The sequence below is a fragment of the Phascolarctos cinereus genome, unplaced genomic scaffold (assembly GCF_003287225.1).
Source record: "Phascolarctos cinereus isolate Bilbo 61053 unplaced genomic scaffold, phaCin_HiC Scaffold_4;HRSCAF=312, whole genome shotgun sequence".
Classification (NCBI taxonomy): domain Eukaryota; kingdom Metazoa; phylum Chordata; class Mammalia; order Diprotodontia; family Phascolarctidae; genus Phascolarctos; species Phascolarctos cinereus.
In genome coordinates, this window is record NW_027555847.1 from 591,992,190 (window position 1) to 592,016,468 (window position 24,279).

Consider the following 24,279-nt stretch of genomic DNA (forward strand, 5'->3'; position numbering starts at 1 on the left):
TACACATTGTATTGCTGTCTCTGAGAAGTTTGTTGAACATGTAGGTGGAGAGCTGGTCTTAGAGTTTAGGTAAGAGAGTATTAAGGCTTGCTGTATAGATTTTGAATCATCTCTGTCGAGGTGGTGGTTGAATTTATAGGAGCAGTTGAGTTCATCTAGGGAGAAAGTATAAAAACATATGGAAGAAAATGTATGATACAGCTTTGGTAGTAGGAGGAAGCTGAAAGAAACTGAAGACAAATTCATCATGTAGTCGGGGGATAGTGTCACAAAAGTTCACGTAGCAAAGAGTTTTCAGAAGAGAGTCAACTAGAGTGAGAACTCAGAAAAGGGCCTTTCATTTAGCAATTATAAGGTCATTAGTAACCTTCCAAAATATGGTTTTAGTAGAGAGCAAAGGCAGATTAAAAAAGATTGAGGAATAAGTCAGTAGGAAAGAAATGTAGACTTTCTAGAAGATCAGCAGTGAAAGAGAAAATAGGTATAGGAGGATTACTTGAAGGAATGGCAGGGGCAAAGAAATTTTTTAAAGGTACATGGAATCTATTTTCATCATAAGTTCAATAAGCTTTTATTAAAATCCTCTGTGTTGTTGTTTGTTCTTCATTTTCGAAGAGGGGTGACATCATGGGGTGATGTCTTGACTTTTGCGTTAATTGAATTTAAATGAGGCAGAGTTGCACAAAGTTGTCAGCCTCACTCTTCTTCCAGCTTCATTGAAATCCAGTAGTAAGACAAAAATCAGGATGATTGACAGTGCTCAGGATGCAGTGGATGACCTTGGCAAGATCCTTTATAGTTGGTGAATAAACATCAGAGGAACCACCACATTTGGATCCTAACACTGAAAATGCAGAAATAACACTTGAGAAGCCATATTCAGAAAGAGTGAATGACTAAATAAATTTGCTCCCAGTAAATCTTTGCTGGAGGCACCATATTGTCAAGGGATTGCTTCATTAGCTAATTCAGAGGAGAGAGAAATATCAAAAGAAAAGAGAAAAAACCATATATAGTATTAATATTGCCCAAAGCAATGAAAGAACATCAATAACTGCTGACCTATATGCTTACTTTAAAAAGTATTTTATTCATGCCTTTTTTTATATTATTTTCATTTCCAAATGTATCCCTGTCACCTCCTCAGCCTTCTCTTGTAATAAAGCATGAGCTGAGTTGAAAAAGCAGTCCACCAAAACTAATCAATACATCAACCAAATGTCACATGTGAAGTGATCCACATTTATAAACCTTACCTTTCCAAAGAAGTGAGGGAGTTGTATTTTCTATTCTTTGGGGCCAAACTTCATCATTATAATTAAATAGCATCCTGTTTAATTTGTTGTGTTTTGTCCTCCATTTACATTGTTGTCATTGTATATATTATTTTCCTGGTTCTGGTTATTTCACTTTATGTTAATTCATATATCTTCCCATGATTCTCTCTTTTTTAATGTTCATCTTATATTGTACATATTTTTGTGCCTATATTTGTATATGTACGTATCCATTGATCCATCCATGTACCACCATTTGTTTAATCACTCCCCAGTTGATGGCTATTTTTGTTTTCAGCACTACTGTGTTTCCAATTCTTTTCTAAAAAGAATGGGCCTATATGTACCAAAATATTTGTAGGAACACTTCTGCTAACTGTTGCCCTGAAGCCAACTTAACCTGCCTTCTTGAGTTGCCATATTTTCCAGAAATACTGTGGTTAACATAAGTGAAATAAAATTAGAGCCTGTTAATAAACGGCTAGACTGTAGTACCTGCACGTAAAGAACATTACTACATCATAAGAAATTAATTTGAAAAATACAGAGAAGTGTGGGAAGGCTTATAAATAATAATCACAAGTGCAACAATATAAATGGAAATAACAACAGCAAAAATCAAAATTACATGCAATGAAATTATGATGATCAAACTTGTTTCCAGAAAAGAGTAGAAGAATGTACCTTCCATTCTTTTCAGACATTGGGGAGTGTGTATTACATACTGCACTGATAAAGATAGTAATCAGTGGGATCAAAAAGATACAAGTCTTGGCAAGAAGAAATGCTAATGAATCCTCTAAAAATAGAGAAAAGGAGGAGATAAATATAGCTGGTGAGAGGTTTTGAGTTGTAGAATAGAAGAGATGAGAGAATACCTTCAGATTACTTCAATCTTCCAGGTGAAATAATAAGGAAGGGCATTTTTTTTTTTTGGTGAGGCAGCCAAGGTCAAGTGACTTGCCCAGGGTCACACAGCTAGTAAGTGTCATGTGTCTTGAGGCCGGATTTGAACTCGGGTCCTCCTGACTCTAAGGCCAGAGCTTATCCACTGTGCCACATAGCTGCCCCTGGAAGGGTGTTTTCTAAGAGGGATTAGGTAGGAGAAATTAGAATTCATAGAATCACAGATTTAGGATTGAAAGAGACCTTCATGTAATCTAACCCCTTCCATTTACAGAGTGAGAAACTAAGGTTACAATTTAAATAATTTGCTGAAGATCATTCAAGTAACCATAAATGGCATAGCCAGGATTTGGACCCAGTCCTTTGAATCCAGATCCACTGTAGTTTCCATTAATATCCCATGGACATTTAGCCATTTTTAGTTGAGGTTTTGAGGAAAGATCATTGGGAAAAATCTTGGTGAGGAATGTGGAAAAGTGAGTGTGAGAAATAAATGCAGTTCTCTCTTTACGTAAGTAGAGTGATCTGCAGACCTCTACATAAGAATTACATAAATCTAACTTTCCCAAGGATTTTGCTCAAGGACTTGGGGAAGGAAGGGAGAGCGAGAGGCAAGAAGGGGGTCATGCAGCTGTGGAGGGTGGGTGCTGGCACATAGTTCAAGTACACAAAGAAATGAGAGCAGATAAAGAAACAGGCAGGCCCTGGCCAGCCATGTTGGGGCCTGGCTGGAACTGAGAGGAAGAACATGTTGGGGTGTGGAAGTAGAGGTCTCAAGTCAAGCCCCCATTCGTCTCTGAGGTCTCTCCTGCTTTCACTTGGGTGTGTGTGTGTGTGTGTGTGTGTGTGTGTGTGTGTTTTTGGTGGGGGGGATAGGAGGCTGTGAAACTCAGAATTGAGGGGCAGGAGTGAGAAGAGAGAGCACTGTACTGTAAAGTTAACAGGGTTTTTTTGGGGGGCGGTGGATTTCTTTCAGAATTCTTTACTAAAAGTTGAATTTGTGTGATGCAAATTTACGTAAAGCGAGATCTGACTGTGTGAGGATTGTCAGTCACAACAGTGTAGTGAGCACTCAGTCAAAGTTGAATAGCATAGATTTGTAATTGACCCAGTTGTCATGATTATTCTGTATTTTGCTCTTTAGTTGTTTTCAGTGGCTCTGGAGTAGCTGGAAAGAAAGTTCATATTAGGGTCATGCAGGTATTTCTATGACTTAAACAACAAAAGAGGAATAAAAATGAAAAAAATAGCTTATATTTACATAGTATTTTAAGGCTTATAAAGTGTGTTTTTCATTGATCTTCACAACAATTCTAGATGTAGTTGAATGGCAGTACCTTGTTAAACTATTTAATTGTTGGTTCCAGACTGAAAGGAAGACCACAGAGTCAGAACAGGGGTTATTTATTGGGATAACAAAAGAATCAAGTTTAGGAGGAATAAGACAGTTGGAAAAACTGGAAGACAGATAACTGTATTCAGAAAGGGACTTTCCATAGTTATCCTTCTATGTGACACCTGTCCTTATCTCACCAATTGATAGTACCCTCTCCTCAGAAATTACTTTTTATAGAATTTTGTATGTAATTTTTTTGTATATGTGTTGTTTTTCCCTGAAAGAATGCAAGCTCCTTGAAGGCAGGAATTCATTTTTATAGTTATCTTCAACATCTAGAATATAATAATCACTTGATATTTACTGATTGAATGAAGTGTTTTGATGAAATGTTTGTGTTTGTCACACTGAACTCTTTCATTATTCCTGTCTTTCTTCCTGTCTCCCCTCCCATAATCCAGTTGCCCCATATTAACTCCATGGTGTGTTGCACCTATAATTTCTTGCCCCAGGCAGGCTGTAACATATTTTCTGCAATTATTACAATTTTACTTTTTAAATGGGTACAGAGGTGCTTTTGTCCTTGTACCCTGCTAGCTGTCCCATTGAAAATTTGTCTGAAAGGTAATTTCATGCTAAGGTGGTAGTGAGTAATTGTATTTGTCATGGGACTGTTTGCATTTTAATTAGATATATTTTAAGAGGAACATATCAATTTTAGCATGTCTAGAGGAAGGCACACAGCTTGATGAGCCTGGAAACCATGTCATTGAGGCAATAGGAATTTTAACTTGGAGAAGAGGACACAGAAGATATATATATATAGATATATAGATATATATATATCTATATATATACATATATAGATACATATATATATATATCTATATATATAGGAAAAGCATTCTCTCTCTCTCTCTCTCTCTCTCTCTCTCTCTCTCTCTCTCTCTCTCTCCCCCTCTCTCTCCCTCCCTCCTTCCCTCCCTCTCTTGTCCCCCTTCTCCTCCCCATTCCCCCCATTATAGAGTGCAAAGAAAGTACCACTTAATGGAACTTGCAGAGTCAATTTTCATTTGAAATAAGGAAGAACTTTATAATAACTGAAGTCATCCTCAGAATGAAATACCTTGGTTATTAATGAGTTTTGTATTGCTGTAAGTATTCAAGCAGAATCTGTGTGATCACCTGTCAGAAAGCTTAGAAAAGCATGGTTTTGAATTATTTAAGATCACGTGGCTGCTACATTTCAATTTACTTCAGACAAAGCAATGATATCATTCAGTCCTTTTTAGTGAACATTTCTTAGAGCTTACTTGCACAAGGCGCTCTTTTAGCTATTGGGGACACAAAGCTAAAAATAATCTGCCTTCAAAGAACTTCTGCTTCATTGGGGATGAGGAATCCACATCCCCAAGAAGAAGCAAATAGAAAGTGTATAGAAAGGGGTGACAGGATTTTTTTTCTTGGTCAGATAAGAGGTAAAGATTTCTGAGAGGATAGGGCACAAGAGGGAAAGAACTTTGCTCTTACATTCAGGTCTGGGCTGTAGGACCAGTTCAGAGGTAGACAGTTCCTACCTGTGACCATAAATTACTAATTTAACCTCTTTGAACTTCAGTTTCTTCACTTGTAAAAGTGAGATTATAATACTTACTGCTCACCTTCCAGAGTTTTCTGTAGCAGGTCCAGAGCATAGGGAAGTGACTAGTTTGTGTGATTGGAAACTGTCATACAAGAATCAGTGAAGGGAAGTGGAGATATTCAGCCTAGGGAGAAAACCAGAGAGAGACAGACATGATAGTTGCCTTCAGAAATTTGATGGGTGTTTAATGGATAATGTCATTTGTCACGCTTATGAGTTGCGGCTGCTTAAAATATCAGTATGGCAGATCTTGACTTTGTTGAATTTCCAAAATCCAAATATTCAAACCTATTTTGTAGCCAAAGCTAAGTGGAAGGTTTAGATATTATCTAAATAATTATTTGATAGAAATTCAATTTCTTCCTTAAATTATCTTAATAACTATGTGCCTTTCTACTTCCTTAAACTTTACAAATCTATAGATGAAGTAGAATTCACAATGAAAGGAGATTTGCATAATTTCAATCCTATAACTAACGTTTTATTCTGAATACCCTGAAGCCAAAATACTTTATAAAGGAAAGCAGAATAACACAGCCTTGATACTCTATATTCCAGTGTAATTAGGAAATTATTTAAAATGAACAGAATTTTAGATAAATTTAGAGTAAAATTTTCAAGTGAAAAACCAGCTATTTGTAGCTGAAATTCTTCAGAGGAAGAGGAATAGTTTCTAGTATATTTAATAACCCAGCAGATCACATAGCTAAATGTAGAATATGAAGGATTTCTTAGAAGTTTCAAAAAGTAGAGAATCGAAACCATTGCCAAGCATTTTTTCTTTTTGACTAAGCATTACATTAAATCTATATTCAATAGACAGATTTTCAAAAGAAGTAAAGTACATTCTGAAGTAGTTTATACATAAAGAGTAGTACTATGCAAAATATTTTATACGAATTATCTCATTTCCCCTTTAAGTATAAGTGTTGATCTTTTTTCTCTTGTTCTTCATGTGTTAAGCAAACTGAAACTACTTTCATATAAAATATGAAACTGAGACTGAAGCAGAAATAAAATGACTTTTTCATTTCACTTTGCCTTGAGATATTACAATAAAGCACAAAACAGGGGTAGCAACTTACTGATTTAATTACACATAGATACAGCAGATACTGTTTACTACAGCGGGAAAATCTTAAAGTTTAAAAGCAGTTGTGTAGGTTCCAAACAAGTAATATGGGACACATTTCAAAAACATAAGAACTAGTTTAATTTAATTAACTGTGGTCTAATATGTTGTGCATCCCACTCATGCTAAACCACAGCGGCATTTACTGGCTAACGCTTCAAAGCACTACTGTTTTTCATCCACTTTCATTGGCCAAATGTGTCATAGGAGCATTAACTAAAGTCTGGAAAACAGTTCTCATGGATTTTACTTTAATGATAAACCTAACATATAGTGCACTTGCTGATATCAAGTGAATGGAATTTCCAAAATCTTGACTTAATGTCTTTTAAGTATGAAGCAGTAATGGTTTTATGAAGTTGTTTTTAATGGCATTTGTTGAAGTGGAGAGCAGATGGATTAGAAAGGTCTGTTTCTAGCTACAATCAGCAATGATCATAGGATCCTATTACAGTCACCCTATAAAGCAGGCAGTCTTTTTAAAAAGAGGGGAGTGGAGAACAGAGAAAAAAGTGCATTTCTCTGAGTGATGTCTGTAGTATTTTGGAGCTCATTACGGTTGGATGTTGTTGCATCACCTAGCTTTGTCCTGGTACTGTTGCAGAACCACATTTTTCTGTGTCAATTAAATGTTAACCATTTTTCAACTTTTCTTTTCAATGTTATTTTGATGATGAATGAAATCTTTTAAAAAGTTGGTATCGTCAGGTACTGTTTTAATAATGTTGTTGCTTTTAATCAGAGTTTCCAGACTACTTCATACATTTTCTGTAGGGACTCATAGTAGCTGCTTTTGGTCACCTTTATTTTTACATATTTCATACAAACTTGGTGTGACACTAGGATACTTTTGAAAAAAAAAACCTGCTATGCTTTAAAAGGTTTTACAAAATGTGAATTAATATTCTTGTTTTGTTCATTAAAGATGACTGCAGAAATACTTTCTTTTAAATGTAAATAGGTGGCTCAGTGAGATAAGGAGCCTGTTCTGCATTTAACTGAACTTTCTTCTGGTTATGACTTAGATTTCTTTTCTTTTTTTAGGCAGTTGGGGTCACACAGCTAGTGTCAAGTGTTTGGTCTGAGGCCGGATTTCAACTCAGGTCCTCCTGACTTCAGGGCTGATACTCTATCCACCGCGCTACCTAGCTGCCCCTTTAGATTTCTTATTGTTCTCCCCCTGACCTTGTTTATTTTATCATAGTTACTGTGTAATTCTTTCAATTAAATGAAAAATTAGGTTCTGGTACTAATATCTACTTTGGTTGGGATAAAGAACAAGTTGGTTGGTCAATCTTGTCATTTCTACCTCTACAATATCTGTCCCTATTTCTACTCAATGCAGCTAATACCCTGGTTCAAACCCTTATTACCTCTTGCCCTGACTGTTGAAATAGTCTTTTAATTAGTCTCCTTGCTTCAGATCTCTCCCCTCTCCAAATCATCCTTCACATAGCTACCAAAATGATTTTTCTGAAGCACAAATCTGATCACATTACTCTCCAACTCAGTAAACTCTAGTGGCTTCCTGTTATTTCCACGATCAAATATACTGTGTTTGACACTTAAACACGTAACAAATTAGTTCTAACATACGTTCCCAATCTTATTGGATGAGACTCCCCTCTGTATATACTATAGTCCAGCCACACTGACCTCCTGGCTGTTCCTCATGCACAACTCTCTGTCTCTTGCCTTTGGGCCTTCACACAGGCTCTCTCACGTGCCTATAATGCATTCCCTCCTCACTTCTGCATCTCAGAATCCTTCATCCTTTTCTTTCTTCAAGATTCAGCTCAAGGATCTCCTCTTCTATGAGGCCTTTCCTGATCCCCTTAGTTGCTAAGGCCTTTACCCCCAAATTATTTTGTTTGATTTGCCAGATACAGAAACATGCATATGTTGTCCTTCTTGCTGGTCCCATCCCTTCTCTCTTCCTCTCCCCTCCCCTAAGCTGGATTGTGAGCTCCATGAGAAGAGGAAGTATTTTTGATTTTTGCCTTTGTATCCTCAGCATTTAGGAGCTGCCTGATATGTAGTAGGCATTTACATGCTTGCTTGATTGGTTGATATTTATAATTTCAACAGGGTTTTATATTTGCAAGTCTTTTATGAGTTATTATCTAGACTATTCTAATAAAACAACTGTATAACATGTACTTTTTTGTTTTCGTTTATGAGCTGGGAAAACTGAAGTTGTGAATTTCTCATTGTCATATAGCTGTCCATTGGTATGACACTAAGAATTCCTTAACCTTTAATGTTTAGGCATGTGCTGATTATATCAAAGAGTACTTGCCTAGAAAATGTTCTTAAAACACAATACACAGATTGACTTCTTAGATAAATATTCCTGAGCTATCTGGTCACATATAGGGATGTGATCATAAAACATTGAGTCAGAGTATTTAAACTTATCCATATAATAGTGGGCATTGTCTCTTTCAAAGAAGCTATACATTTAGGTGGCATATTGGATAGAGTGCTGTGACTGGAGTCTGGAAGACCTGAGTTTGAATTCAGCTTCAGACACTTACTAGCTGTTTGATCCAGGGCATTTTTTTTCCAACTATAGAATGGGTAGAATAATAACATCTATCTTGTAGGGCTTTTGTGAGAATCAAATGAGATAATGTTGTAAAGCACTTAATTAACACAGTGCCTCATGCATAATAGACACTATATAAATGCTTATCCCTTTTCTGCCTTATTACAGCAAGCTGCTATTGCCCAAAACATTTTTGTAGCTCTTTTGGGATTGTCTTCAAAGCCTCAATGTTGGCACAGTTTTACTCTCTGAGCATAGATTTGAATTGTGGAAATAGTAAAAGCCATAATTGAGTCTGATCATGATAAGTAGTACTGTGGATTTTTGGGTGGTGGTGGTAAAGGCATGAGTTAAGATTTTCTCACGTGGCATATACATTGTCTCTGAAGTCAGTTCCAAAAGAAGGATCCCACCTGTGTTTTGAGCAATGACAGCACCATTAGAATAATTGTACTGCTTTCTCAGGTGACTTTGTAGGAAGTTAGTGCTTGTGAAATTTTGATTCTTTTATTTTTATTATTAATCAAATATATTTCATTCTTTTTTTCAAAGTCATGTAATACTCTATCAAAGGAAACAAAAGAGTTGCCTGTGGAAGCCCAAAGTTCCACTGAAACACCACTATCATCTCTTTTTGAGGGGCACCATTCTTTCCTGGTTCTTTTCCTACCTCTTTGACTGCTCTTTCTCAGTCTTCTTTTCTGGATCCTCATCCAGATCACACTCTTTACCTGTAGGTATCCCATAGCATTTTTCTGTCTTGGGCCCTCCTTACTCCCTTCCCTATTACTTTAGAAGGCAGTACCATTCTTTCAGTCCCTCAGGCTTGCAACCAAGGTATCACCCTCAACTTCTCACTCCCTGTTACCCTTCATATGTAATCTGTTGCTTTTTTCTTTTGCAGCATCTCTTGAATATTCCCCCTTCTCTAATCTGGCACTACCACCACTAGTGTAGGCCCTCATCACTTTATGCCTGGACTCTTGCAGTAACCTATTGGTGACCTCAAGTCTCTTTCTATTCTAATCCATCCTCCATTCAGCCACCATAATGATTTTCCTAAAGTGTACGTCTGACTATGTCAACTCCTCCATCCCCTCATTAGACACTAGTGGCTCCCTTTTGCCTACAGAATCAAATACAAAATCCTCAAATTGGCATGCAAAGCCCTTCGTAACATAGTCTCCTTCTACCTTTCTTACACCTTACCTCCCACCACATACTCTTTGATCCACTGACATTGGCCTCATTGCTGTCCCACAACAAAACACTCTGTCTCCTGGCTCTGGGACATTTTTCTGGTTGTTCTGGAATGCTTTTCCTCTTCATCTCTGCCTATTAGTGTCACTGACTTCTTTTAAAATCCTGTAGTCTACAGGTAGCCTTTCTAAACCCCTCTTAATTCTAGTATCTCCTTTCATTTATTTACTTCTGATTTATCCTATATATTATATCTTGTTTGTACATATGTGTTTATTTGTTGTCTCCCCCTTCAGATTGTGAACTCCTTGAGGGAAGGGACTGTCTTTTGCCAACCCTCCCCCCCTTTTCATATCCCTAGTAGTTAGCACATGCTTGGTACATAGTAGGTACTTAGTAAATGTTTGTTGAGTGATTGATGGGCTCGTGTAAAAATTTTCTTTCCCATGGTTTCTTGACATATTCAGTAGTATGCAAATTTCTTGGGACAGGCACTAGTTTTGACATGTTTTCATTTTATGATAGAAGTGGTGGAAATTTCTTTTTTGCCCAATCATATCAATCAGTCAACAGCAGTCACTTAAGAAAATGTTAACTTAAGCCAGCCAATTTTACAAAATGTAATTTTTTTTTTACAATTTTACAAAATTTTAATAATAATTTTACAAAAATGTAAAATTCCTAGATGAGCAGGATTAGAAATAGAGCTTCTCAATAACCTGATCTCAGGGAAAAAAAATTAATTGAACAAGACATAAAGTAACTCTTACCTTTCCTAACATTTCTTCCCTTCTGCCACAGCACCCCCCAACCCCAAATGAACTAGGTAGATTTACAAATGAATTCTATCAAACATTCAAATCAATCCAGCAAGCATTCATTAAGCACCTGCAATGTCAGGTATTATGCTAGACCCTAGGAATACAGATTCAAAGAATGGGGCATCTCTGTTCTCAAGGAACTTACATTCTAATAGGAGAGGTGACTAGTACATGTATAAGTATATATAGAATAAATACAAATATAAATTCAGACAAAAAATAGTGAAATAACAAAGTGTTTGGTAGGAAGGGTACTAGCATTTGAGGGAACCAGGAGAGACTTCATGTCAAAAGTGGCTCTTGGTCTCAGTCTTGAAGGAAGAGGTGGAGTTGAGAAGGCAGTCTGTATCAATTACAGGAGAGAACATTGCAAAGGTACAGAGATGGAGGAGCAGTATTATGTATGAAGAACAGAGAGGAGTCCAGTTTTCAAAGGATAGTTAATTCTGTTATTACTGATATTGTTTACCAGAATAGGGAAAGAAGAGACCTCACTAAACTCCTATGAGAAAAATATGGTCCTGATGCTTAAATGGAAAATAGTAGATAAAGCAGAAAAAGAAAATCATAGACATATTTGGAAACAAATAGAAATATTTGCAGAAGAGTAGTAAAGGCTGGTAATAGTATTGTTGTATTTATCGATTGTAACCGAAAGTGGTTTACCTCTAGATTAAGTCCATGAAATGGCTAAAATGGAAGAATGGGATCAAAAGTGCCTCCACTGTTGGTATCTGTAAGAACTCAGTGCAAACACAGTTGACAAAAGTGTCAAACAAATGGCTGCCTAGTAGCAGAAATACCACCACCTGTTAAACACCTTTTCCAGCTTAAAAGCCTGCCTTTAAGTCTTTTACCTCTTCTCCTTTATATAGCTTCCACAGTAATATTCTTAATGTACATGTCAGATCTTCTCATACTCCTTTTCAAAACTTTTGTGTGGCTCCTCCAGGGTAAAATAGTTGGGCATTTACTGCTCTCTTCACCCTGTTTTGAACCTACCTATTCAGCCTTATTTCTCATATGCCCTTCCACATTACTTTACTTTCAGCCAAACTGTGCAAGTAACTATTCCATAGATTGGTTGTTCCTTCTATTCCCACTATTTCTGTTTGCACGAACCATCCCTAAACCTGAAGTGTTCCTCCTTCAATTCTGACTTTGATATCTCTTACTTTCTTTCTGTACCATTTACTCTTCTTTAGCATTTTCTTATCCTCCCAACTGATTATTTCTCTCTCCAGATATTCCTGGAATACATTGAATGTTATTTCCTTTTCTTAAATCATTCTCTTGTGTTATATTTTCCTGAATAGTATAATCTTCCCCAAACTTTTGAAGGTGGAGATTCTTTTCTTTCCTTTCCCTTACCGTTTCCCTTTTCCTGTTTCCCTTCCCTAGTTCCCTTCCTACCCCTCACTTCCCCTGGAGCCTAGCACACTTCCTTCCACATTGTAGGTGCTCAATTGCAGGTGCTCAGTTGCTCAAAAAGTATCTGGGGAATTGAATTGGATTCCTTGAAAGATTAAGATTAGCTAGGGACTGGGAAAATTTTTTTAGGATGGTGGCAAACCTTTTTTAGGTTTTGTTGAAAATAATAAGAAGAAATGGATAAGCTTATTTCTAGGTATGAATGTTTTAATGCTAATATATATTCAATTTCTTTTTTGCTTTCATCTCTGTCAGAGAAAATTATTTTCATACTTGAAACAACAGAGCATTGTTTTGCTCAGTTCAACAAACAGTAAGTTACTGGCTCTGTGCAAGGTCCGGGTTCTTAGGTTACAAAGACAAAAAGAAAACACGCTATGCTCTCAGGAGTATCTTCTACTTAGGGAATACAGTGGAGTACAAAAATAAATGAAAACAATTTGAGGATGGAAAGTGTACTAACAACTAGAGTATTAGGGATGGCATTTGCAAGGGTATGGCAACTGACCTGATCTTTGAAGCAAGCTAAGGAGGAAGGAGTGTGTTCCATGCATGGGGAACAACATTGTGTGGTAAAGCTTGAAGATAGGAGATGGAACCTTGAATCGAAGGAGCAGCTGGTAGACTAGTTTTACTAGGATGTAAAATAATGAAGAGTAAAATTTGAAATAAGCTTGGAAAGGCTGAATCATGGAAAGTCCAAAATAAGTGAGGAAAACTAGTAATAAAGACTCTGGTAGTTTATGATCATAGACCCAGAACTGGAAGGGACTTTAGAAGTCCATTAATCTAAGCCCTTTGTCCTTCATCCTCCTAGCTCATCCCTCATTTTACAGATGTAGACCATGAAATTATGTGGCTCTCTCAAGTTCATACAGATATGGTAGGTGTGGAATTTAGTGAGATTCTTTGATTCCAAATCTAGCACTATAGGTACAAATCTTCAAGCTTCAATACATTATTTAATATGAACTAACGTTTATATAGGGCTTTAGAGTTTATAAAGCTCTTTACATATATTGTCTCATTTGATTATATCCAAGAGCACCTAAAGAACTTGTGCATGAGATGACCAAACAGCTGTCAGTAATCTTTCAAATTTTTTTTGGTTGTTGTTGACTCTGGTGTTCTCTAAGCAAAACATCGTACTATCTGCAGAAAGTGATAATTTTGTTTACTCTTTACCTATGCTCATTCCCTGAATTTCTTTGGCATTTCTAACACTATATTAAATAATAATGGTGATGATGGACATCCTTGCACTACTCTAGATCTTTTAGAAAGTCGTCTAGTATATCCCAATGATATATAATGCTACCTCTTGGTTTTTGAGAGATTCTTCTTGTAATATTAAAGGAACACCCACTTATTCCTATGCTTTCTAGTGTCTTTAAGACAAATGTGTCTTATGTCTTCTCAAAAGCTTTGTCTTCATCTATGGGCATAATCATATGATTTTTGTTCTTTGTATTAATATATTTAGTTATGTTTACAGTTTTCTAATATTAACTGAGCCTTATGTTCCTGGCATAAATCTATCCTGGTCATAGTGTGTAAATCGATCTGATCCTGTGAATTTTTTCTTTAGTAGTCCCTTTGTTGTTAAATTTCTTGTTTTGAGATTGGGTTGTTGCATCCTCTTTTTTGTTTTGTTAATCTGAGCATTGTCTATTTTTGTAAATATTCACCTATTTGATTTAGATGTCCAAATTAATTGACATATATTTGTGTGAAATAATTCCTAATAATTTTTTACATTTTAATTTTTATACTGGTTATTTGGTTTTCTTTTTTTAAAAATAAAATTAGCTAATGTTTTATTTTTTTTAAACCAGTTCCTAGTTTCATTAATCAGTGTAGTTTTTTTTCTTTTAGTTTTGTTAATCTTTTCCTTGTTTTTCAGGATTTTTGTTTAGTTGTTTGAGTTTTTGATATTTTTTTTTGTATTCTGTGTATTTTACTTGCATGTCCAATTAGTTGTTTGCTCTCTCTTTTACTGATGAAAGTGGTTAGAGATAGAAAATTTCCGCTAAATACGCCTTGGACTATGTCTCAAATATTTTACTATATTGTCTCATTGTTGTCATTATTTTTAATGAAATTGTTTCTGATTTGTTCTTTGACACACCCATTTTTTATGGGTAAGCTATGTAGCTTAATTTTTCAATTTATCAGTCACTGTTTAATGAATGTAGTATTTATTCCATAAGAGATGCATTTACAGTTAACTCTTCCACATAGCAGGGACTTGGGGCAGTGCACCCCTGGAAACTGGAAAATCTGTGTAAAATTTTTTGGCTTCACTTTATACCGAAGAAGAAGTCTAGATTTTTTCTTTTTCTTTTATGAGGTGTTTACAGTATCTTACTGTAAAATTTAGATTAAGTATTTGGTCATAGGCTCTGTGTTGTCCACTGGCCTTTGTGTGTCATCTGTAGCTTCCACAAAACTCTGCCCTAATTCCCATTTAATTTCTCCTGAAGGATTATACTCAGTTTAGCTTGGTTGTGATCCTATCTCCTTTGACTTCTGAAATGTTATATTCCAAGCCCTCTGGTCCCTTAATATAGAAGCTGCTAAATTTTGTGTTATCCTGATTGTGTTCCCACAATACTTGAATTGTTTCTTTCTGGCTACTTGCAATGTTTTCTCCTTGACCTGGGAACTCTGGAATTTGGCTGTAATATTTCTAGTTTTCCTTTGGACATCTCTTTCAGGAGGTAATCAGTGGATTCTTTAAATTTCTATTTTACCCTCTGGTTCTAGAATATCAGGCAGTTTTCCTTGATAATTTCTTGAAAGATGGTGTCTAGACTCTTTTTTGGTCATGGCTTTCAGGTAGTCCAATAATTTTTAAATTGCCTCTCCTGGATCTGTTTTCCAGGTGAGCTGTTTTTCCTTTTTTCCTTTTTTTTTTTTTTTTTTTGGTGAGGCAGTGGGGTGAAATGACTTGCCCAGGGTCACATAGCTAGTAAGTGTCTGTGATCAGATCTGAACTCAGATCTTCCTGAATCCAGGGCTGGTGCTCTATCCACTGGGCCATCTAGCTGCCCCTCAGTTGTTTTTCCAGTGAGACATTTCACATTATCTTCTGTTTTTTCATTCTTTTGGTTTTGTTTTACAAAACAGTAAACAGTAGTCCAATAATTTTTAAATTATCTCTCGGATCTATTTTCTAGGTCAGTTGTCTTATTTTTTTCATTCTTTTGGTTTTGTTTTACAGTGTCTTGATTTCTCATAAAGTCACTAGCTTCCAATTGCTCCATTCTAATTTTTAAGGAAGTATTTTCTTCAGTGAGATTTTGGACTTCCTTTTCCATTTGGCCAATTTTGCTTTTAAGGCATTCTTCTCCTCATTGGCCTTTTGAACCTCTTTTGCCATTTCGGTTAGGCTGTTTTTTAATCTGTTATTTTCTTCAGTATTTTTTGTGGTCTCCTTTAGCAAGCTGTTGACTTGTTTTTCATGATTTTCTTGCATCACTCTCATTTCTCTTCCCAGTTTTTCCTGTACTTCTCTTCTTTCTCAAAATCCTTTTTGAGCTCTTCCATGACCTAGAACCGATTCATATTTTCCTTGGAGGCTTTGGATGTAGGAGCTTTGATTTTGTTGTCTTCTTCTGATTTATGTTTTCATCTTCTTTTTCACCAAAGTAAGATTCTGTGGCCTGACTTTTTTTTTTTGTGCTGTTTGCTTATGTTCCCAGCCAATTACTTGAGTTTTAAAATCTTTGTTAAGGTAGGAGTCTGCTTCCATTGTGGAGAATGTACTGTCCCAAGCCTCAGGGGTTTTGTACAGCTGTTTTCAGAGATACTTCTAGAGACCTGTAAATTTTCAGTTCTTCCAAGGTGGTATGTTTAAGGGTGAGGTGTTTACTCCTTTCCTGGCCTGTGCTTTGGTCTATGAGTGATCACAAATACTTTTTTCTGCCTTGGAACTGTGAGGAGGATTCTCTCTTCACCACCACTACAAGCTCCAGAAGGCCAGCACACCTCCTTGCCCCAGGACTGCCACCCGGAACTGCGACCCAGATCCAAGCATGGGCAAAGCAAGAGAATCCTGCCTCAGCACAAGCAGAGAGATCCCTGTAATCTCCCTCTGATCAGCCACTCAGTTCTCCCTGTCTCTGTCTGTGGGCTGAGAGCTCTGGAAGCAACTGCTGCTGCGGGGCTGCGCCAGGACTGGTTCTAGGACCCAGCTTCTTTCTCACCACTGTCACAGACTTTTCTTGCTGGCCTTCTAAATTGTTTTTGGTGTTAGTGGGTTGAGAAGTCACGACTCTGCCACAGCTCTCTGTGATTCAGTCCCCTGAGGCCTGCTCCAGGTTCACTGAGGCCTCGTCTTTGCCTGCACACCCAGGTGGAACTGCTCTCCTCTCCCAGCCCAGCCCAATAGACCTATCCAATTAACCATCCAGTTTGTCTTGGGCTGGAAATTTGTTTCACCCTGTCTTTTTGTGGATTCTGCTGCTCTAGAATTTGTTTAGAGCCATTTTTTTTACAGGTATTTGGAGGGGTTTGGGGGAGAGCTCAAGTCACTACTTTTACTCTGCCATCTTTGCCCCACCGCCATTTAATTTCTTATGCTGACCCATGATATATCAAAACTGCAGTGGGGAAAGTTGGGGTTTTAATGCTTTAATACAAGTCAGTTTCTGTAAAGGTGCCCCACATAGCTTAGAAATATGTATGCTCCTTTTTTGTTTCCATTTAGTAGTTTCTAGACTTATCATAGTTAATTTTTCTAAAATTCTGATTAGATTCTTCATTTAAAAAAAATTTCTTTACATTTATTCCCATCTGAGAGTCCTTCATCCACTATTATAGTTTTATTGTACATTTCTCCCTTAATTTGTTCATTTAGCTTTTCTTTTAATTATTTAGATGTGATTCCATTTGGTGCATATTTGTTTAGTATTGATGTTAATTCATTGTCTATGATTGTCTTTAGCAAAATATTGCTGGAGGCTGGAACTGAGACCTTATTTATCTCTTGGGATCAGAACCACACAACTGCTGTTTCCTTCTGAACTTGTCTCTACCTCAGTACACAGAATAGGGCTCATCATTCCTCCTCATCTTTGAACACCACTCTTTGACCTAGAACCTTTTCTTTTTCCACTTTGAATCTGTGGCCTTTATTTATTTTTTTAATATAACATTTTATTTTTCCCCCAATTATATGTTAAAAACAATTTTTTTTGAAGTTTTGAGTTCCAGATTCTAACCTTCCTTCTGTTCTTCCCCCTCCCCTCCCTGAGATGATAAGAAATCTGATATAGATTGTCCATGCAAAACATATAGGATAACCTGTATCATATAAAACATTTTCGTATTAGTCATTTTGTACAAGAAGATTCAAGAAAGAAAGTGAAAAATAGCATGCTTAAGTCTGTATTCACACAACATCAGTTCTTTCTTTGGAGGTCGGATAGCGTGCTTCGTAGTGAGTTTTTTGGGGTTGTTTTGGATCATTATATTGCTGAGAATAGCTAAGTCATTCACAGTTTTTCATTGTGCAATATTGCTGTTGTGTACAATGTTCTCCTGGTTCCACTCACTTTACTTTGCGTCAGTTTATGTAAATCTTTCCAGGTTTTTCTGTAATCGTCTTGCTTGTCATTTTTTATATCAAAATAATATTCCATCACAATCATATACCACAGCTTGTTCAGCCATTACCCAATTGATGTCCATCCCATCAATTCTTGATTATTAGTCATCATAAAAAGAGCTGCTGAAATATTTTTGTACAAATAGGTCCTTCTCCTCTCCCTCCCACCTTTTTTAATCTCTTTGGGGTATAGATCTAGCAGCTTTGTATTGCTGGATCAGAGGGTATACACAGTTTTATAGCCCTTTGGGAATAGTTCCAAATCATTTTTCAAAATGGTTGGATCAGTTCACAACTCCACCAGCAGTGCACCAGTGTCCCAGTTTTCCCATATTCCCTTCAACATTTAGAATTTCCTTTTTTGTCGTATTAGCCAATTTGATGGGTGTGAGGTATGGTACCTCATCGTTGTTTTAATTTGCATTTCTGTAATCAATAGTGATTTAGAGCATTTTTTCATATGACTATAGATAGCTTTAATTTCTTTATCTGAAAACTGCCTGTTCATCTCCTTTGACCATTTATCAATTGGGGAATAACTTATATTTTTATAAATTTGCCTCAGTTCTCTATCTATTTGAGAAATGAGGCCTTTATCAGAGATAGTTGTTTCAAAATTTTTCCTCTAATTTTCTTCTCTCCTTTTAATTTTGGTTGCATTGGTTTTATTTGTTCGAAACCTTTTTAATTTAATGTAATCAAAATTATCTATTTTACATTTTGTAATGCTCTCAACCTCTTATTTCATCATAAATTCTTCCCTTATCCATAGATGTGATAGATAAACTATTCCTGCTTTCATAATTTTCTCATGGTATCACCCTGTATGTGTAAATTATTACCCATTTTTGCTTTATCTTGGCATATGGTGTGAGATGTTAGTCTATACTGAGTTTCTGTCATACTGTTTTGAGTCGGTGATTTTTAGTGAGGTAGTGAATAACAGAATTGCCAGATGGCAATTTTCCCTACATGCTGCACAAGGTCAGGGTCTCCATGCATAATTTCGGAACTCATCTTGTTCTGGCCACAGTCTTGGTCTTCTTTTATTTCCTGTAAACAGAAATGCTACACTCCCAAGCATTCCTGGCCAGATCCCATCCCTAGTTTCCTATGCTGATACTATCTGAAAATTTGGCTGTGATTTTTTTTTCTTGAGTGTGCTAACAAAGACTTAGACTAATACATTTTGTAGATATTTGTGGAGAAGTTATCTCAGCACACTAAGCTGTATTTCTTCCTGCTAGTCCACCATCTTGCCTCTGCTCCTTTTCTGTCAGTAACTTTTTTGTGAAATTGTGGAAGGTGATTGAGTATGGGTGAAATTGCAAAAATTGGGTGACAGCATCTTCTCCATGCATGTCTCATCTCTCCTCACCCAGTTCTCCAGTAGATTGTAAGGTCATGGAGAACAGGGAGAGTGTCTAGAATATATATTAAACCTCAGTTTCTCATCTCTATCATTAATTGCCTCCTGGACATTTCAGATTGGAAGTCTCATAGATATTTCTGGTGGGAGCAACACCTATTTCACAAAAACTAGTTTAGTTTTTCTCTTAAAAGTCAATTAAATTCTCCTGGAGACATTTTTCCTTGGGGACTAAGTTGAAACATTCACATAACTTGACAGTAACCTAAGGCAAGGACAAAAATAGTCTGCCCTTTTTTTGGGTTTGACATCCCTCCGGCTGGCTTCCACTGTTACAAATTTAGAGGTAGGGGATGCTGCTTTCAACTGAATCAGTATTGTATCTTTGCTCAGTATCCTTCTCATGGTATGTTAAATGTACTACTTTTGTTAAATATTTAAAAGTGGAGGAGATGAGATGGATTCCACTAACTATAGGATTTATTTCCAATAGATCATCTGTGAAGAAGCAACAGTTCTTTAGAAGAAGCAGTAACAGTTTTTATAGACAGATGACACTGGGAGCTGCTGTGCCTTTAATGTGAACAAGTTACGTTAAAATACCAGCATTTCTTTTTTGATAGACTTTCTTGGTGGATAGATCATGAGAATGCAGTAGACATAACTAGTGTAATTAGATTTCAGTAAGGCAGATGACAAAGTCTTTCATGATACCATCGTTAAGAAGGTGATATTTGGATTGGATTGGATAGTAGTACAATTAGGCAAATTCTTTGCTGATTGAGAAACCATATCTAAAGCTTTATATGTTTGATTTAGTTAGGGGACTTGAATTCAAGTCATATGAAATTTATTTAAAAGAAGTGAAAAAGAAAAACCTTAGGGAGAAAAAAGGACATCAAATATTTGAAGGAGTGAATACATGAGAGGGATTAGATTTATTCTTTACGGTTCCAAAGTACCGAGTTAGGACTAATAGACCATTTAATTTTTTTTTTTTAATAAGTATCAGGTAGAACTAACATGAAATAGGTTCCCTTGGTAGGAAGAATTTGCATTGCCTTTCACTAGACAGCTTTGAGGAAAGGACATCACTTTTCACATATTCCTATTTGTTTCTGATAGGTGTTTGAACTAGATTACCTCTAAGGTCTATTTGAACTCAGAGATTCTTTGAATCTTTGAAAATCTACACTGTTTCTGTACTAAAAAATAAATGAACCTAGTTATGGTAGTCGTGGAGATCATAAAAGAAAGGGTTTTTTTATATTAATTTATTTTTAGTTTTCAACATCCACTTCCATAAGATTTTGAGTTTTAAATTTTCTCCTCCTTCCTCTCTTCTCCCTCCTCAAAAAAGCTTACAATTTGATATAGCCTCTGCATTCATATTAAACATTTTCACATTAGTCATGATGTAAAGAAGAATTAGAACTAATGGGATGAACCATGAGAAAGAAGAAACAAAACAACAAAAGTAAAGGAGAGCAAATAATATGCTTTTATATGCATTCAGACTCCAGAGTTCCTTCTCTGGATATGGATAGCATTTTTCATCATGAGTCTTTTGGAGTTGTCTTAGATCACAGCATTGCATTAATAGAGAAGAGCTAAGTCTATAAATATCAGTCATCGCACAATGTGGTTGTTACTGTGGATGGTGTTTTCCTGGTTCTGCTCATTTCACTCAGCGTCAGTTCATATAAGTCTTTCTAGGTTTTTCTGAAGCCTGCCTGCTCATCATTTCTTATAGCAGAAGAGCTAATAAGAGAAGAGCTAAGTCTATTAACATTAGTCATCGCATAATGTGGTTGTTACTGTGTATAATGTTTTCCTGGTTCTGCTCGTTTCACTCAGCATCAGTTCATGTAAGTCTTTTTAGGTTTTTCTGAAGTCTGCCTGCTCATCATTTGTTATAGCACAATAGTATTCCATTACATTCATATACTACAACTTGTTCAGCCATTCCCCAATTGATGGACATCTCCTCAGTTTCCAATTCTTTGCCACCAATGAAAGAAAGTTCCTAAGATGCCTTGAAGACAGCTTTGACTCCCATGAATTTTATAGGAGCAAGGAAGCACTGTGCTTATCTAGAGTGCATTCTCAACCACCTGTGTTGTTCCTGTAGTATTGACTCTTTCGATAAAATTTTAACTACATACTATGTATTAGTGACATTTATTAGCTGCTGCATTGTTGTATAAAATATAAAAATGGCACATTTCATTTGAAAATAATTTAGGGAAACTAGATGTACATAAATCAGTTAATTCATGCACATGTCTCAGTCATTTCTCTCTTAAAGAAAAATAATGATCCACTTCATATTTCAACTTAAGTAGATTGGCTTTATGGAGAAATTAGGATTTGAGGTGGGCCAATATATTTAGGTATTTTAATTCCTTTTCAGGCATCATCAAATAAATCCCCTAACTTTAGATAGCTATTGCACTTTTTTCCTATTATTTTACTTCACTGAAATTTACTGGTCGCCACAATTTAGTTGAATATATTTAAGTTCATTTTCTGATGTATATTTTATGTCCTAGCAGCTTCCAAGTGGACTATGACTGTTCTTTGAAAAAAATAGGTGAGAGTGTGCATAATTTCCATTTACCTGAAATATTTAACCAGTTTTCTTAAAGTGTATGATTGTGGTTTTCACAAAAATGATCCTGTCCCATATACCTTGTAAAAAATTTTAACAAGGAAGTGTTTTTAGGATAATAGTAACTCTTACTATATTTTAACAATGAATTTTTAAAAAAATAAGTTATTTACTATCTGAGAGATCCTGTGATATTAGGGAAATTGATATAGACATTCACAGTTATCCATTTAATAATAACCACTTATATAGCCTTTTAAAGTTTACAGAAAATCTCTCACCTGATCTTCACAACTTTGTGAGTTAGTAGGAATAGTATTATCCCCATTATACAAATAAGGAAACTGAGGTTTCCAGAAGTTTTGATTGATCACCATAGCCTGGTGTATATTTACCTTAGAAAGAAACATATCCATACCAAAAGGAAAATACCATGAAATTACAATAACGTTACAAAAATATATGGATAACTTGCAAAAATATTTGATATGCCAACTATAATTGATTCCAGTGATTTTTGTGTTACATTCAATGCAAATTATTACAACATCTGTCAAAAACCAACCTCTAGTATGGAAACCTTTTAACATATTACACTTAATAAACTATTTAATATATAAACTACATTATTGTTTATATTAAAAACTAAAAAATATTCAGTCTCCTCTAGCCATTCTAACCAAAACTTTAATAAGTAGACATCACATAAAAAAAAATGACACAATCCAGCAGTTATTTGGTAAGGCTAGCATAATCATAAATTTGCCATCCATGCTTTTTCCAAAAATACTAACCCATATTGTTCTCCCCGGACCTGTTGCAGAGATGACTAATCCAACTGCTGAGGTCTCCCTTTATGTGTTTGATGGAACACTTGGCTTGCTAGGCTACAGCTGTGTGTTTATGTGCAGTGCACACCTGCAGGGTCCTGACAAATAGCTGTAGTATGCAGAGGATACAAAATTACCCTGGCAGTGCTGCAAATAAGGAAGTTTCTGTTTTGAAGTCCATATGTGTGTGTGTTTGAGATGCCAGCTGGTATATTTATGTTGCATTGCACAGATGTAAAACTGCCAACTGATTTTATACCAAATAAAGTCTAATCTTTTTATATATACTTGGTGTCAGAGTTATGAAGTGGTACATAAGAATGTTCTCACGACTTAGCCCTTTAAAAATAAAAGCTGATGCTAAAAAAATTATGAACTCAAGATATGGTTAAAAAAGAAAGATATCACAGAAGCCATTTCTTCAGTAGTATGGTAATGTGTGTTAAAGATTTTATGGATATGTTGTTACTATATGTAAGTAATGATAAAGCTTTGATTTATTGAATGGATAAATGATAGATGTCCTCTTTTGTTGGTTTGGTTTGGTTAGCTTTAGATGGAATACAGTTTATGAGCTCTGAGATGTGAAAGCCATGTTTATATAGTTACTTAACTTTAAAGCTTTGGTCTTCCTATTTTTCAAGTGCACTTAATTTTTAACAGGCTGAAAGTTTTCAATATAAAACATAAGCCCATAGTGTATATTTTAGCAACATTTGTAAATTTGTTCTGGAAATGCTATGACATGTAATATTCCAAAAATGTTTTTCCCAAATATATTGGAACATCCCAATATCAATGTTATATAGCCATATTTTAAGATGAATTTAAAGAATATTCTGTATCTTGCTATTTTGTGTTTTTCTCAATTTTCCTTGCAGATGAAATAACAGATATGGGGGGAAGCTAGGAATTGGAATTAAACTGATGTAGTTAGAAAATTGATTGTATGCATAATACTTTTTCAACAGTTTCTTTTTTTTATTTTCCTAATTATAGTTTGTTTTTGGTGGTGGTTGTTTGTTTTCACTACCGCCTCAAATATTGTCTCATTTAGTAAATTTCTATTAAGAAATTGCAACCTTGTACCACTAATGACATTTTACTTTTTCATAGAATTAATTAAGAAGTGGAATATCTTTTAAGGAATATTTTTCAGTTAAAGTTAACATTTTCTTCTGTTTGATGTAGTTACACATAAAGAGAAATTTTTAATGTTGCATGTGGTATTGCCATTTTTTAATCCATTTTACATTTCATCTTTTATTTAACTTGCTGTTATTTTCTTTTGTTTTGTAATGTTTTATACAAATGTAGAAGTAGAGGGGAGAGTTTCCAAATGTTTATCAGAACTAATGCAGAATTTTAACTTTCGAGGATGGTTTCAGAGTAAAGCAGCTGGTATTTTTCATTCAAACTGTACATCTGAGTCATGCATAAAATACATGAAACTTAGTGAACTTTTAAATGTATCTTTATAATATTTTGGTCCTTCCTATAGAATGTTTGTGTGCTATGTTATGAATGTTTTTTCATTTAATCCTGATCTTAATATAAATATGTAA

At 35.6% G+C, this 24,279-nt stretch overlaps 1 protein-coding gene and 1 long non-coding RNA gene across 5 annotated transcripts in view; one reads left to right on the forward strand and one right to left on the reverse strand.

The window, feature by feature from the left end:
- VPS13B (vacuolar protein sorting 13 homolog B) overlaps positions 1-24,279 on the forward strand; it is a 1,028,583-nt gene that overhangs the window by 240,555 nt on the left and 763,749 nt on the right. The window lies entirely within an intron of this gene.
- LOC110196104 (uncharacterized) lies at positions 556-22,803 on the reverse strand. 2 transcript variants are annotated; one of them, XR_002321124.2, is made up of 3 exons: positions 22,679-22,803; positions 5,181-5,285; positions 556-844 (listed from the first exon to the last, which is right to left on the reverse strand). It is a non-coding gene; the product is annotated as an uncharacterized LOC110196104 (long non-coding RNA). The 2 variants fall into 2 exon arrangements; XR_013486292.1 differs by having other exon boundaries at positions 5,174-5,285.